The sequence below is a fragment of the Rhinoderma darwinii genome (assembly GCF_050947455.1).
Source record: "Rhinoderma darwinii isolate aRhiDar2 chromosome 2 unlocalized genomic scaffold, aRhiDar2.hap1 SUPER_2_unloc_31, whole genome shotgun sequence".
NCBI lineage: Eukaryota > Metazoa > Chordata > Amphibia > Anura > Rhinodermatidae > Rhinoderma > Rhinoderma darwinii.
Window position 1 is genome coordinate 287,898 of NW_027461698.1, and position 15,924 is coordinate 303,821.

General features: G+C 47.8%; 10 non-coding genes across 10 annotated transcripts; all 10 read right to left on the reverse strand.

The window, feature by feature from the left end:
• Nucleotides 1-3,615: 3,615 nt before the first annotated feature.
• LOC142677124 (U2 spliceosomal RNA) lies at nt 3,616-3,806 on the reverse strand. The gene has a single exon (XR_012852174.1). It is a non-coding gene; the product is annotated as a U2 spliceosomal RNA (small nuclear RNA).
• Nucleotides 3,807-4,921: 1,115 nt separating this feature from the next.
• Nucleotides 4,922-5,112, reverse strand: LOC142677412 (U2 spliceosomal RNA). Its single transcript, XR_012852435.1, has one exon. It is a non-coding gene; the product is annotated as a U2 spliceosomal RNA (small nuclear RNA).
• A 1,127-nt stretch (nt 5,113-6,239) lies between these two features.
• LOC142677471 (U2 spliceosomal RNA) lies at nt 6,240-6,430 on the reverse strand. Its single transcript, XR_012852487.1, has one exon. It is a non-coding gene; the product is annotated as a U2 spliceosomal RNA (small nuclear RNA).
• A 1,118-nt stretch (nt 6,431-7,548) lies between these two features.
• Nucleotides 7,549-7,739, reverse strand: LOC142677125 (U2 spliceosomal RNA). Its single transcript, XR_012852175.1, has one exon. It is a non-coding gene; the product is annotated as a U2 spliceosomal RNA (small nuclear RNA).
• Nucleotides 7,740-8,853: 1,114 nt separating this feature from the next.
• LOC142677126 (U2 spliceosomal RNA) lies at nt 8,854-9,044 on the reverse strand. The gene has a single exon (XR_012852176.1). It is a non-coding gene; the product is annotated as a U2 spliceosomal RNA (small nuclear RNA).
• A 1,129-nt stretch (nt 9,045-10,173) lies between these two features.
• On the reverse strand, nt 10,174-10,364 carry LOC142677418 (U2 spliceosomal RNA). Its single transcript, XR_012852440.1, has one exon. It is a non-coding gene; the product is annotated as a U2 spliceosomal RNA (small nuclear RNA).
• Nucleotides 10,365-11,495: 1,131 nt separating this feature from the next.
• LOC142677495 (U2 spliceosomal RNA) lies at nt 11,496-11,686 on the reverse strand. Its single transcript, XR_012852509.1, has one exon. It is a non-coding gene; the product is annotated as a U2 spliceosomal RNA (small nuclear RNA).
• Nucleotides 11,687-12,823: 1,137 nt separating this feature from the next.
• LOC142677128 (U2 spliceosomal RNA) lies at nt 12,824-13,014 on the reverse strand. The gene has a single exon (XR_012852177.1). It is a non-coding gene; the product is annotated as a U2 spliceosomal RNA (small nuclear RNA).
• Nucleotides 13,015-14,142: 1,128 nt separating this feature from the next.
• LOC142677488 (U2 spliceosomal RNA) lies at nt 14,143-14,333 on the reverse strand. Its single transcript, XR_012852503.1, has one exon. It is a non-coding gene; the product is annotated as a U2 spliceosomal RNA (small nuclear RNA).
• Nucleotides 14,334-15,457: 1,124 nt separating this feature from the next.
• On the reverse strand, nt 15,458-15,648 carry LOC142677491 (U2 spliceosomal RNA). Its single transcript, XR_012852506.1, has one exon. It is a non-coding gene; the product is annotated as a U2 spliceosomal RNA (small nuclear RNA).
• Nucleotides 15,649-15,924: the final 276 nt, after the last annotated feature.

Sequence of the window (15,924 nt, forward strand, 5' to 3'; positions counted from 1 at the left end):
ATAAATCCCTGTTACATTTTTTAAAAACATCGGTGAGTTTAAAATCAGTAACAATATCTTTTAAAATTGACGAGGTCTTGTCGTAGTTCCTGCTTACTGAATTAGAGAACCGGCGTTCCCCCTTTAAAATACAATTAAAATCACCCGCTAAAACAAGTGGTTCTGAATCATTAATAAAAAGGGGTAAAATCTCTAGCATTCTAGCTCTTTCATTTCTCTCAGGAGAACCATAAAAGTTTAAAAACTGCCATTTAATACCGTCTATAAAAGCTTTGACCATTAAAATTCTGCCTGGTAAAATTTCATAAAAACTGTCAATTAAAACGTTCCCTTTAAATAAAATGGCGACACCTGCGGCTTTAGATTCGTTAGACCCGGACCACACCGAAGGTCCGAGTCTCCAATCTCTTTCATATTTTTTATAGTCCATGCGATGTGGGATGCAGCATTCCTGTAGGAAAAAACTGACGCGGTAAGAATAGAGAGGTAATCAAACAGGGCAGCTCTTCTTGTCTTAGAATGCACGCTTCTTACATTTAAGGAAAGACCACATAACTCAGCCATGAGGAAAAGGGAGAGAGACAGTCTTTATAATCTTACCCGAGGTGGCCTCAGCAGTCCTCCGCGTCGCCAGAGACCCCACTTGCACTCTCATAGCCTTCAATTTTGGAGTCCACGGAAAATATGGAGAAGGTAGGAGAGGAACTGCCATCACTTAGCTGACCCCCCGCCATACCTGAGGCACTAATCATAAATGGATCCCATATGGACTCCACGGGCAACATTTCATCTGCTGGAGCTTTTTTGGCAGCGACCTCCCCTTCGATAGGGGCAGGAATTGCGCTCCCTGACGTCTCTGGGACCTCCGTCACCTCGGAGGCAGCTGTCCGTGTATCCCCCAACTGGCTAGAAGGGGGTGGACCTTTAGTTGTCACTTTCGGGGGCACGTCCAGTGGTTTCCCTGCCTTCGCCAATGCAGGTACTTCCATCGGCACCCCCGCTGCCACCTCCGAGTACGCCCTACGTCGCTTGTGGTTCGCTGCCGCTCCGCCCGGGTCCTCTGCCTCAGGTACAGGCTGACCCAGCATCTCTTGCGGACCAGTAGGATCAGCTTCATCCGAACTACCTGTCTCCCCAGTTTCCTGGGGGGGCTTTTTCGTCCGCTGATCACTGGATCGACGCTTGTTCCGTCTTTGCTCTTTTGGGTCACCTGTTTGGGGGGGTCTGCTAGAGGTATCCATCTCATCCTGGCCTTCTCCTTGGGGTTCCTCTCCTTCTGGGGGTACGATCTGGCCTGCTGGCTGCTCGGGACGCCTCGGCCGGACCTCGGGTTGTTCCGATCTGTGGGGACAAAATGCAAAAAGGTGACCAACTCGGCTGCAATATCGACACCTTTTCCCCAGAGGGCAAGTTTTGGCCTCGTGCTCAGAGCTGCCACAGTTCCTACAGGTGCTCTCGCAGGACTCATTGGTGTGACCGTACTTTTGGCATTTCCTACAGAATGGAGGCATCCCTGAAAAGTAAAAATCTCCTGCCATATCTCCTAATTTAAAACGTGCTGGCGGCAGCATTATCCCTCCTGTAAAATTGGCATCTCTGTAGCATGTCACTAAGAATCTCCATTTAGAGGTCCAGACCCCAACCTCATTCATGACTTTGCCAATACACTTTACCGTTTTAAAATAGGGGGATAAAAAGGACATCACATCTTTTACGTCAGCAAATGGGCAGTACATCTTAATAACAATCATTTTTGTGATGTCCAAAACATGCTCATAAAAATCCACTCCGTCCAGTCTCGGGTCCTTTTTTACTGCATATGCCGCCAGCAGATCTTGGAATACTCCATTCTGTATAAATGTGATGTCATAGGTTCTTCTTCTTGGGTAGTCCTGCACTGCCAAAATCTCCCTCTTTTGGACATTGAAAATGCCAACAAGCACGGTCTCCACCACGAATTTCAAGCCACAAGTCGTCGCCTTCTCCTCCGAAAGAATAACTCGCACGGTATTCTTAATCCGGGCATACGCCGGTATGTCACCTGGATTTTCATCCATAGTGAATCTTTTATTTTTTTTGGAATAGTCACGCCACCCGTTGGTGACGTAACGTCTACGCAGCCTCCCCTTTTCGGCCGAAGCCTACACGGGGGTATGTGGATCGCAACTCGTTGCTCAGGACTAAGCCTCTCTCCCAAATAGCAGCACGGGGGTGAAGTCCAGGCGAACCTGGACGATCCCCCGAGGCCGAGAGAGAGGGTACCTGAGCACCTCCTAACCAAGACCAGGCAGCACTGACTACAAGTAATCAGAACTACACTTGATCTCAGCCAGAAGGCCGAGAAGCGATAACCCGAACGGGCCGCGCGTTGACCGAGCCTGCCCAATACTGCTGTTCACCCCTTGCAGCGATTCAGCCTACTCCTAGGCAATTCCATGGGGCCCTGCAGGCTCACACACACTCACAGCTACTAAGCGGGAGGTGAATAAAGGCCGGAGAGGAAGCAAGACAGGATTTGCTTCTTTTGCTTGCACCACAATGCAGTGCTGAAAGAGGAGGAATCGACATAAAAACGCCTTCCTGGCAACGCCCAAATGCCCTCCTGCCGTGCAAACACTGGCAGCAGCAGCAGCAGCAGCAGTAAGTGCATGCCCACTGCCACCCCTTCTCCTTTCACACCTTGTATCAGCTTTAATCCAGTCCAGTGCTGCCTGCTGAGCAGCACTGACCAACACTGCCTGGGCCCAGGCTTTTATCTCTGAGGCCCCATTATGATGTCAGAAAGCTGGCTCTGGCTCCTGAGGTCTCCACTATGACACGTGCAAAGTTCCGTCTGAACTTTATATAAGACGGTGCGGCTCAGTCAGTCACTCAGTGTTGCCTGAGAGGGCAACACTGCAACAGCCGGCCCCCAGGCTGTCTTTTTTTTGCACAGCTAGTTGCCTCCAGGAGGCCACAAGAGGGAGACAAGGGAGTGCAAAATGGAAAATAGGCATCCACCAACTTTACAGACAACTTGTTCTCCTTGCTCCTACAACCTCCATCCTTGCACAGTTTGTTATTCTTCCAGGTAACATAGTAACAAATCCAAATTGCTGCTCTCTTTGTAGGCAAGCAAGGGTTTGTTGCAACTGCAATTCTTACTTCTTCTTGAAATGTAGGGACCACAGTACATTCCATCACATCCATCTAGTGTACACAGGTAGGTCCATTGTGACGGGCGGGCGGGCGGGCTGGCTGCTTTAATGGCTGTTTGCTGTTCCCCTACTCCACTCCACTATTTGACTATGGTGCTGCATCAATCAGTGGCTGGCTCAGGTGCAGCTCTTTAACCTACCTAGGAGGGAGGGCGGAGAGAAGACAAGGAAGGTGAATGAGCTGTTCCAATGTGAAATGCCGGAAACACAGAAACACAGACGACACAAAACAAGAGGTGGCAATGTATTAATTAATTGCATTTAATAAATTAGCTCATTATCACACATGACTGTACAAATGCATTGTCCAACAGGTGTTGAAATAATGGGATTAAAAGGGGAGATCCCATCCGAAAGACAAAAACAATGGCAAACACAAAAAGCACTTTTGGAATCTGATTTTAGTAAACACATAAGGAAAGGGTGCACCGGTCCTGGAAATACTGCAATACCAGGTCAATGCGTGGAGTGGACAGAGCAAGCTCTATTTCCATCTCCCTGTTCTAAAAATCCATTTAATATATGGTCCCCAGATAGGGGACGTATCAGATATTAAACTGATAAGAACAGATACTACACTTGATCTTAGCCAAAAGGCCGAGAAGCGATAACCCGAACGTGCCGCGCGTTTTGCTTCTTTTGCTTGCACCACAATGCAGTGCTGAAAGAGGAGGAATCGACATAAAAACGCCTTCCTGGCAACGCCCAAATGCCCTCCTGCCGTGCAAACACTGGCAGCAGCAGCAGCAGCAGCAGTAAGTGCATGCCCACTGCCACCCCTTCTCCTTTCACACCTTGTATCAGCTTTAATCCAGTCCAGTGCTGCCTGCTGAGCAGCACTGACCAACACTGCCTGGGCCCAGGCTTTTATCTCTGAGGCCCCATTATGATGTCAGAAAGCTGGCTCTGGCTCCTGAGGTCTCCACTATGACACGTGCAAAGTTCCGTCTGAACTTTATATAAGACGGTGCGGCTCAGTCAGTCACTCAGTGTTGCCTGAGAGGGCAACACTGCAACAGCCGGCCCCCAGGCTGTCTTTTTTTTGCACAGCTAGTTGCCTCCAGGAGGCCACAAGAGGGAGACAAGGGACTGCAAAATGGAAAATAGGCATCCACCAACTTTACAGACAACTTGTTCTCCTTGCTCCTACAACCTCCATCCTTGCACAGTTTGCTATTCTTCCAGGTAACATAGTAACAAATCCAAATTGCTGCTCTCTTTGTAGGCAAGCAAGGGTTTGTTGCAACTGCAATTCTTACTTCTTCTTGAAATGTAGGGACCACAGTACATTCCATCACATCCATCTAGTGTACACAGGTAGGTCCATTGTGACGGGCAGGCGGGCGGGCTGGCTGCTTTAATGGCTGTTTGCTGTTCCCCTACTCCACTCCACTATTTGACTATGGTGCTGCATCAATCAGTGGCTGGCTCAGGTGCAGCTCTTTAACCTACCTAGGAGGGAGGGCGGAGAGAAGACAAGGAAGGTGAATGAGCTGTTCCAATGTGAAATGCCGGAAACACAGAAACACAGACGACACAAAACAAGAGGTGGCAATGTATTAATTAATTGCATTTAATAAATTAGCTCATTATCACACATGACTGTACAAATGCATTGTCCAACAGGTGTTGAAATAATGGGATTAAAAGGGGAGATCCCATCCAAAAAACAATGGCAAACACAAAAAGCACTTTTGGAATCTGATTTTAGTAAACACATAAGGAAAGGGTGCACCGGTCCTGGAAATACTGCAATACCAGGTCAATGCGTGGAGTGGACAGAGCAAGCTCTATTTCCATCTCCCTGTTCTAAAAATCCCTTTAATATATGGTCCCCAGATAGGGGACGTATCAGATATTAAACTGATAAGAACAGATACTACACTTGATCTTAGCCAAAAGGCCGAGAAGCGATAACCCGAACGTGCCGCGCGTTTTGCTTCTTTTGCTTGCACCACAATGCAGTGCTGAAAGAGGAGGAATCGACATAAAAACGCCTTCCTGGCAACGCCCAAATGCCCTCCTGCCGTGCAAACACTGGCAGCAGCAGCAGCAGCAGCAGCAGCAGTAAGTGCATGCCCACTGCCACCCCTTCTCCTTTCACACCTTGTATCAGCTTTAATCCAGTCCAGTGCTGCCTGCTGAGCAGCACTGACCAACACTGCCTGGGCCCAGGCTTTTATCTCTGAGGCCCCATTATGATGTCAGAAAGCTGGCTCTGGCTCCTGAGGTCTCCACTATGACACGTGCAAAGTTCCGTCTGAACTTTATATAAGACGGTGCGGCTCAGTCAGTCACTCAGTGTTGCCTGAGAGGGCAACACTGCAACAGCCGGCCCCCAGGCTGTCTTTTTTTTGCACAGCTAGTTGCCTCCAGGAGGCCACAAGAGGGAGACAAGGGACTGCAAAATGGAAAATAGGCATCCACCAACTTTACAGACAACTTGTTCTCATTGCTCCTACAACCTCCATCCTTGCACAGTTTGTTATTCTTCCAGGTAACATATTAACAAATCCAAATTGCTGCTCTCTTTGTAGGCAAGCAAGGGTTTGTTGCAACTGCAATTCTTACTTCTTCTTGAAATGTAGGGACCACAGTACATTCCATCACATCCATCTAGTGTACACAGGTAGGTCCATTGTGACGGGCGGGCGGGCGGGCTGGCTGCTTTAATGGCTGTTTGCTGTTCCCCTACTCCACTCCACTATTTGACTATGGTGCTGCATCAATCAGTGGCTGGCTCAGGTGCAGCTCTTTAACCTACCTAGGAGGGAGGGCGGAGAGAAGACAAGGAAGGTGAATGAGCTGTTCCAATGTGAAATGCCGGAAACACAGAAACACAGACGACACAAAACAAGAGGTGGCAATGTATTAATTAATTGCATTTAATAAATTAGCTCATTATCACACATGACTGTACAAATGCATTGTCCAACAGGTGTTGAAATAATGGGATTAAAAGGGGAGATCCCATCCGAAAGACAAAAACAATGGCAAACACAAAAAGCACTTTTGGAATCTGATTTTAGTAAACACATAAGGAAAGGGTGCACCGGTCCTGGAAATACTGCAATACCAGGTCAATGCGTGGAGTGGACAGAGCAAGCTCTATTTCCATCTCCCTGTTCTAAAAATCCATTTAATATATGGTCCCCAGATAGGGGACGTATCAGATATTAAACTGATAAGAACATATACTACACTTGATCTTAGCCAAAAGGCCGAGAAGCGATAACCCGAACGTGCCGCGCGTTTTGCTTCTTTTGCTTGCACCACAATGCAGTGCTGAAAGAGGAGGAATCGACATAAAAACGCCTTCCTGGCAACGCCCAAATGCCCTCCTGCCGTGCAAACACTGGCAGCAGCAGCAGCAGCAGTAAGTGCATGCCCACTGCCACCCCTTCTCCTTTCACACCTTGTATCAGCTTTAATCCAGTCCAGTGCTGCCTGCTGAGCAGCACTGACCAACACTGCCTGGGCCCAGGCTTTTATCTCTGAGGCCCCATTATGATGTCAGAAAGCTGGCTCTGGCTCCTGAGGTCTCCACTATGACACGTGCAAAGTTCCGTCTGAACTTTATATAAGACGGTGCGGCTCAGTCAGTCACTCAGTGTTGCCTGAGAGGGCAACACTGCAACAGCCGGCCCCCAGGCTGTCTTTTTTTTGCACAGCTTGTTGCCTCCAGGAGGCCACAAGAGGGAGACAAGGGACTGCAAAATGGAAAATAGGCATCCACCAACTTTACAGACAACTTGTTCTCCTTGCTCCTACAACCTCCATCCTTGCACAGTTTGCTATTCTTCCAGGTAACATAGTAACAAATCCAAATTGCTGCTCTCTTTGTAGGCAAGCAAGGGTTTGTTGCAACTGCAATTCTTACTTCTTCTTGAAATGTAGGGACCACAGTACATTCCATCACATCCATCTAGTGTACACAGGTAGGTCCATTGTGACGGGCGGGCGGGCGGGCTGGCTGCTTTAATGGCTGTTTGCTGTTCCCCTACTCCACTCCACTATTTGACTATGGTGCTGCATCAATCAGTGGCTGGCTCAGGTGCAGCTCTTTAACCTACCTAGGAGGGAGGGCGGAGAGAAGACAAGGAAGGTGAATGAGCTGTTCCAATGTGAAATGCCGGAAACACAGAAACACAGACGACACAAAACAAGAGGTGGCAATGTATTAATTAATTGCATTTAATAAATTAGCTCATTATCACACATGACTGTACAAATGCATTGTCCAACAGGTGTTGAAATAATGGGATTAAAAGGGGAGATCCCATCCAAAAGACAAAAACAATGGCAAACACAAAAAGCACTTTTGGAATCTGATTTTAGTAAACACATAAGGAAAGGGTGCACCGGTCCTGGAAATACTGCAATACCAGGTCAATGCGTGGAGTGGACAGAGCAAGCTCTATTTCCATCTCCCTGTTCTAAAAATCCATTTAATATATGGTCCCCAGATAGGGGACGTATCAGATATTAAACTGATAAGAACAGATACTACACTTGATCTTAGCCAAAAGGCCGAGAAGCGATAACCCGAACGTGCCGCGCGTTTTGCTTCTTTTGCTTGCACCACAATGCAGTGCTGAAAGAGGAGGAATCGACATAAAAACGCCTTCCTGGCAACGCCCAAATGCCCTCCTGCCGTGCAAACACTGGCAGCAGCAGCAGCAGCAGTAAGTGCATGCCCACTGCCACCCCTTCTCCTTTCACACCTTGTATCAGCTTTAATCCAGTCCAGTGCTGCCTGCTGAGCAGCACTGACCAACACTGCCTGGGCCCAGGCTTTTATCTCTGAGGCCCCATTATGATGTCAGAAAGCTGGCTCTGGCTCCTGAGGTCTCCACTATGACACGTGCAAAGTTCCGTCTGAACTTTATATAAGACGGTGCGGCTCAGTCAGTCACTCAGTGTTGCCTGAGAGGGCAACACTGCAACAGCCGGCCCCCAGGCTGTCTTTTTTTTGCACAGCTAGTTGCCTCCAGGAGGCCACAAGAGGGAGACAAGGGACTGCAAAATGGAAAATAGGCATCCACCAACTTTACAGACAACTTGTTCTCCTTGCTCCTACAACCTCCATCCTTGCACAGTTTGTTATTCTTCCAGGTAACATAGTAACAAATCCAAATTGCTGCTCTCTTTGTAGGCAAGCAAGGGTTTGTTGCAACTGCAATTCTTACTTCTTCTTGAAATGTAGGGACCACAGTACATTCCATCACATCCATCTAGTGTACACAGGTAGGTCCATTGTGACGGGCGGGCGGGCTGGCTGCTTTAATGGCTGTTTGCTGTTCCCCTACTCCACTCCACTATTTGACTATGGTGCTGCATCAATCAGTGGCTGGCTCAGGTGCAGCTCTTTAACCTACCTAGGAGGGAGGGCGGAGAGAAGACAAGGAAGGTGAATGAGCTGTTCCAATGTGAAATGCCGGAAACACAGAAACACAGACGATACAAAACAAGAGGTGGCAATGTATTAATTAATTGCATTTAATAAATTAGCTCATTATCACACATGACTGTACAAATGCATTGTCCAACAGGTGTTGAAATAATGGGATTAAAAGGGGAGATCCCATCCGAAAGACAAAAACAATGGCAAACACAAAAAGCACTTTTGGAATCTGATTTTAGTAAACACATAAGGAAAGGGTGCACCGGTCCTGGAAATACTGCAATACCAGGTCAATGCGTGGAGTGGACAGAGCAAGCTCTATTTCCATCTCCCTGTTCTAAAAATCCATTTAATATATGGTCCCCAGATAGGGGACGTATCAGATATTAAACTGATAAGAACAGATACTACACTTGATCTTAGCCAAAAGGCCGAGAAGCGATAACCCGAACGTGCCGCGCGTTTTGCTTCTTTTGCTTGCACCACAATGCAGTGCTGAAAGAGGAGGAATCGACATAAAAACGCCTTCCTGGCAACGCCCAAATGCCCTCCTGCCGTGCAAACACTGGCAGCAGCAGCAGCAGCAGCAGTAAGTGCATGCCCACTGCCACCCCTTCTCCTTTCACACCTTGTATCCGCTTTAATCCAGTCCAGTGCTGCCAGCTGAGCAGCACTGACCAACACTGCCTGGGCCCAGGCTTTTATCTCTGAGGCCCCATTATGATGTCAGAAAGCTGGCTCTGGCTCCTGAGGTCTCCACTATGACACGTGCAAAGTTCCGTCTGAACTTTATATAAGACGGTGCGGCTCAGTCAGTCACTCAGTGTTGCCTGAGAGGGCAACACTGCAACAGCCGGCCCCCAGGCTGTCTTTTTTTTGCACAGCTAGTTGCCTCCAGGAGGCCACAAGAGGGAGACAAGGGACTGCAAAATGGAAAATAGGCATCCACCAACTTTACAGACAACTTGTTCTCCTTGCTCCTACAACCTCCATCCTTGCACAGTTTGTTATTCTTCCAGGTAACATAGTAACAAATCCAAATTGCTGCTCTCTTTGTAGGCGAGCAAGGGTTTGTTGCAACTGCAATTCTTACTTCTTCTTGAAATGTAGGGACCACAGTACATTCCATTACATCCATCTAGTGTACACAGGTAGGTCCATTGTGACGGGCAGGCGGGCGGGCGGGCGGGCTGGCTGCTTTAATGGCTGTTTGCTGTTCCCCTACTCCACTCCACTATTTGACTATGGTGCTGCATCAATCAGTGGCTGGCTCAGGTGCAGCTCTTTAACCTACCTAGGAGGGAGGGCGGAGAGAAGACAAGGAAGGTGAATGAGCTGTTCCAATGTGAAATGCCGGAAACACAGAAACACAGACGACACAAAAATAGAGGTGGCAATGTATTAATTAATTGCATTTAATAAATTAGCTCATTATCACACATAACTGTACAAATGCATTGTCCAACAGGTGTTGAAATAATGGGATTAAAAGGGGAGATCCCATCCGAAAGACAAAAACAATGGCAAACACAAAAAGCACTTTTGGAATCTGATTTTAGTAAACACATAAGGAAAGGGTGCACCGGTCCTGGAAATACTGCAATACCAGGTCAATGCGTGGAGTGGACAGAGCAAGCTCTATTTCCATCTCCCTGTTCTAAAAATCCATTTTATATATGGTCCCCAGATAGGGGACGTATCAGATATTAAACTGATAAGAACAGATACTACACTTGATCTTAGCCAAAAGGCCGAGAAGCGATAACCCGAACGTGCCGCGCGTTTTGCTTCTTTTGCTTGCACCACAATGCAGTGCTGAAAGAGGAGGAATCGACATAAAAACGCCTTCCTGGCAACGCCCAAATGCCCTCCTGCCGTGCAAACACTGGCAGCAGCAGCAGCAGCAGCAGCAGCAGTAAGTGCATGCCCACTGCCACCCCTTCTCCTTTCACACCTTGTATCAGCTTTAATCCAGTCCAGTGCTGCCTGCTGAGCAGCACTGACCAACACTGCCTGGGCCCAGGCTTTTATCTCTGAGGCCCCATTATGATGTCAGAAAGCTGGCTCTGGCTCCTGAGGTCTCCACTATGACACGTGCAAAGTTCCGTCTGAACTTTATATAAGACGGTGCGGCTCAGTCAGTCACTCAGTGTTGCCTGAGAGGGCAACACTGCAACAGCCGGCCCCCAGGCTGTCTTTTTTTTGCACAGCTAGTTGCCTCCAGGAGGCCACAAGAGGGAGACAAGGGACTGCAAAATGGAAAATAGGCATCCACCAACTTTACAGACAACTTGTTCTCCTTGCTCCTACAACCTCCATCCTTGCACAGTTTGTTATTCTTCCAGGTAACATAGTAACAAATCCAAATTGCTGCTCTCTTTGTAGGCAAGCAAGGGTTTGTTGCAACTGCAATTCTTACTTCTTCTTGAAATGTAGGGACCACAGTACATTCCATCACATCCATCTAGTGTACACAGGTAGGTCCATTGTGACGGGCGGGCGGGCGGGCGGGCTGGCTGCTTTAATGGCTGTTTGCTGTTCCCCTACTCCACTCCACTATTTGACTATGGTGCTGCATCAATTAGTGGCTGGCTCAGGTGCAGCTCTTTAACCTACCTAGGAGGGAGGGCGGAGAGAAGACAAGGAAGGTGAATGAGCTGTTCCAATGTGAAATGCCGGAAACACAGAAACACAGACGACACAAAACAAGAGGTGGCAATGTATTAATTAATTGCATTTAATAAATTAGCTCATTATCACACATGACTGTACAAATGCATTGTCCAACAGGTGTTGAAATAATGGGATTAAAAGGGGAGATCCCATCCGAAAGACAAAAACAATGGCAAACACAAAAAGCACTTTTGGAATCTGATTTTAGTAAACACATAAGGAAAGGGTGCACCGGTCCTGGAAATACTGCAATACCAGGTCAATGCGTGGAGTGGACAGAGCAAGCTCTATTTCCATCTCCCTGTTCTAAAAATCCATTTAATATATGGTACCCAGATAGGGGACGTATCAGATATTAAACTGATAAGAACAGATACTACACTTGATCTTAGCCAAAAGGCCGAGAAGCGATAACCCGAACGTGCCGCGCGTTTTGCTTCTTTTGCTTGCACCACAATGCAGTGCTGAAAGAGGAGGAATCAACATAAAAACGCCTTCCTGGCAACGCCCAAATGCCCTCCTGCCGTGCAAACACTGGCAGCAGCAGCAGCAGCAGCAGCAGCAGCAGCAGTAAGTGCATGCCCACTGCCACCCCTTCTCCTTTCACACCTTGTATCAGCTTTAATCCAGTCCAGTGCTGCCAGCTGAGCAGCACTGACCAACACTGCCTGGGCCCAGGCTTTTATCTCTGAGGTCCCATTATGATGTCAGAAAGCTGGCTCTGGCTCCTGAGGTCTCCACTATGACACGTGCAAAGTTCCGTCTGAACTTTATATAAGACGGTGCGGCTCAGTCAGTCACTCAGTGTTGCCTGAGAGGGCAACACTGCAACAGCCGGCCCCCAGGCTGTCTTTTTTTTGCACAGCTAGTTGCCTCCAGGAGGCCACAAGAGGGAGACAAGGGACTGCAAAATGGAAAATAGGCATCCACCAACTTTACAGACAACTTGTTCTCCTTGCTCCTACAACCTCCATCCTTGCACAGTTTGTTATTCTTCCAGGTAACATAGTAACAAATCCAAATTGCTGCTCTCTTTGTAGGCAAGCAAGGGTTTGTTGCAACTGCAATTCTTACTTCTTCTTGAAATGTAGGGACCACAGTACATTCCATCACATCCATCTAGTGTACACAGGTATGTCCATTGTGACGGGCGGGCGGGCGGGCGGGCTGGCTGCTTTAATGGCTGTTTGCTGTTCCCCTACTCCACTCCACTATTTGACTATGGTGCTGCATCAATCAGTGGCTGGCTCAGGTGCAGCTCTTTAACCTACCTAGGAGGGAGGGCGGAGAGAAGACAAGGAAGGTGAATGAGCTGTTCCAATGTGAAATGCCGGAAACACAGAAACACAGACGACACAAAACAAGAGGTGGCAATGTATTAATTAATTGCATTTAATAAATTAGCTCATTATCACACATGACTGTACAAATGCATTGTCCAACAGGTGTTGAAATAATGGGATTAAAAGGGGAGATCCCATCCGAAAGACAAAAACAATGGCAAACACAAAAAGCACTTTTGGAATCTGATTTTAGTAAACACATAAGGAAAGGGTGCACCGGTCCTGGAAATACTGCAATACCAGGTCAATGCGTGGAGTGGACAGAGCAAGCTCTATTTCCATCTCCCTGTTCTAAAAATCCATTTAATATATGGTCCCCAGATAGGGGACGTATCAGATATTAAACTGATAAGAACAGATACTACACTTGATCTTAGCCAAAAGGCCGAGAAGCGATAACCCGAACGTGCCGCGCGTTTTGCTTCTTTTGCTTGCACCACAATGCAGTGCTGAAAGAGGAGGAATCAACATAAAAACGCCTTCCTGGCAACGCCCAAATGCCCTCCTGCCGTGCAAACACTGGCAGCAGCAGCAGCAGCAGCAGCAGTAAGTGCATGCCCACTGCCACCCCTTCTCCTTTCACACCTTGTATCAGCTTTAATCCAGTCCAGTGCTGCCAGCTGAGCAGCACTGACCAACACTGCCTGGGCCCAGGCTTTTATCTCTGAGGCCCCATTATGATGTCAGAAAGCTGGCTCTGGCTCCTGAGGTCTCCACTATGACACGTGCAAAGTTCCGTCTGAACTTTATATAAGACGGTGCGGATCAGTCAGTCACTCAGTGTTGCCTGAGAGGGCAACACTGCAACAGCCGGCCCCCAGGCTGTCTTTTTTTTGCACAGCTAGTTGCCTCCAGGAGGCCACAAGAGGGAGACAAGGGACTGCAAAATGGAAAATAGGCATCCACCAACTTTACAGACAACTTGTTCTCCTTGCTCCTACAACCTCCATCCTTGCACAGTTTGTTATTCTTCCAGGTAACACAGTAACAAATCCAAATTGCTGCTCTCTTTGTAGGCAAGCAAGGGTTTGTTGCAACTGCAATTCTTACTTCTTCTTGAAATGTAGGGACCACAGTACATTCCATCACATCCATCTAGTGTACACAGGTATGTCCATTGTGACGGGCGGGCGGGCGGGCGGGCTGGCTGCTTTAATGGCTGTTTGCTGTTCCCCTACTCCACTCCACTATTTGACTATGGTGCTGCATCAATCAGTGGCTGGCTCAGGTGCAGCTCTTTAACCTACCTAGGAGGGAGGGCGGAGAGAAGACAAGGAAGGTGAATGAGCTGTTCCAATGTGAAATGCCGGAAACACAGAAACACAGACGACACGAAACAAGAGGTGGCAATGTATTAATTAATTGCATTTAATAAATTAGCTCATTATCACACATGACTGTACAAATGCATTGTCCAACAGGTGTTGAAATAATGGGATTAAAAGGGGAGATCCCATCCGAAAGACAAAAACAATGGCAAACACAAAAAGCACTTTTGGAATCTGATTTTAGTAAACACATAAGGAAAGGGTGCACCGGTCCTGGAAATACTGCAATACCAGGTCAATGCGTGGAGTGGACAGAGCAAGCTCTATTTCCATCTCCCTGTTCTAAAAATCCATTTAATATATGGTCCCCAGATAGGGGACGTATCAGATATTAAACTGATAAGAACAGATACTACACTTGATCTTAACCAAAAGGCCGAGAAGCGATAACCCGAACGTGCCGCGCGTTTTGCTTCTTTTGCTTGCACCACAATGCAGTGCTGAAAGAGGAGGAATCGACATAAAAACGCCTTCCTGGCAACGCCCAAATGCCCTCCTGCCGTGCAAACACTGGCAGCAGCAGCAGCAGCAGCAGCAGTAAGTGCATGCCCACTGCCACCCCTTCTCCTTTCACACCTTGTATCAGCTTTAATCCAGTCCAGTGCTGCCTGCTGAGCAGCACTGACCAACACTGCCTGGGCCCAGGCTTTTATCTCTGAGGCCCCATTATGATGTCAGAAAGCTGGCTCTGGCTCCTGAGGTCTCCACTATGACACGTGCAAAGTTCCGTCTGAACTTTATATAAGACGGTGCGGCTCAGTCAGTCACTCAGTGTTGCCTGAGAGGGCAACACTGCAACAGCCGGCCCCCAGGCTGTCTTTTTTTTGCACAGCTAGTTGCCTCCAGGAGGCCACAAGAGGGAGACAAGGGACTGCAAAATGGAAAATAGGCATCCACCAACTTTACAGACAACTTGTTCTCCTTGCTCCTACAACCTCCATCCTTGCACAGTTTGTTATTCTTCCAGGTAACATAGTAACAAATCCAAATTGCTGCTCTCTTTGTAGGCAAGCAAGGGTTTGTTGCAACTGCAATTCTTACTTCTTCTTGAAATGTAGGGACCACAGTACATTCCATCACATCAATCTAGTGTACACAGGTAGGTCCATTGTGACGGGCGGGCGGGCGGGCTGGCTGCTTTAATGGCTGTTTGCTGTTCCCCTACTGCACTCCACTATTTGACTATGGTGCTGCATCAATCAGTGGCTGGCTCAGGTGCAGCTCTTTAACCTACCTAGGAGGGAGGGCGGAGAGAAGACAAGGAAGGTGAATGAGCTGTTCCAATGTGAAATGCCGGAAACACAGAAACACAGACGACACGAAACAAGAGGTGGCAATGTATTAATTAATTGCATTTAATAAATTAGCTCATTATCACACATGACTGTACAAATGCATTGTCCAACAGGTGTTGAAATAATGGGATTAAAAGGGGAGATCCCATCCGAAAGACAAAAACAATGGCAAACACAAAAAGCACTTTTGGAATCTGATTTTAGTAAACACATAAGGAAAGGGTGCACCGGTCCTGGAAATACTGCAATACCAGGTCAATGCGTGGAGTGGACAGAGCAAGCTCTATTTCCATCTCCCTGTTCTAAAAATCCATTTAATATATGGTCCCCAGATAGGGGACGTATCAGATATTAAACTGATAAGAACAGATACTACACTTGCTCTTAGCCAAAAGGCCGAGAAGCGATAACCCGAACGTGCCGCGCGTTTTGCTTCTTTTGCTTGCACCACAATGCAGTGCTGAAAGAGGAGGAATCAACATAAAAACGCCTTCCTGGCAACGCCCAAATGCCCTCCTGCCGTGCAAACACTGGCAGCAGCAGCAGCAGCAGCAGCAGCAGTAAGTGCATGCCCACTGCCACCCCTTCTCCTTTCACACCTTGTATCAGCTTTAATCCAGTCCAGTGCTGCCAGCTGAGCAGCACTGACCAACACTGCCTGGGCCCAGGCTTTTATCTCTGAGG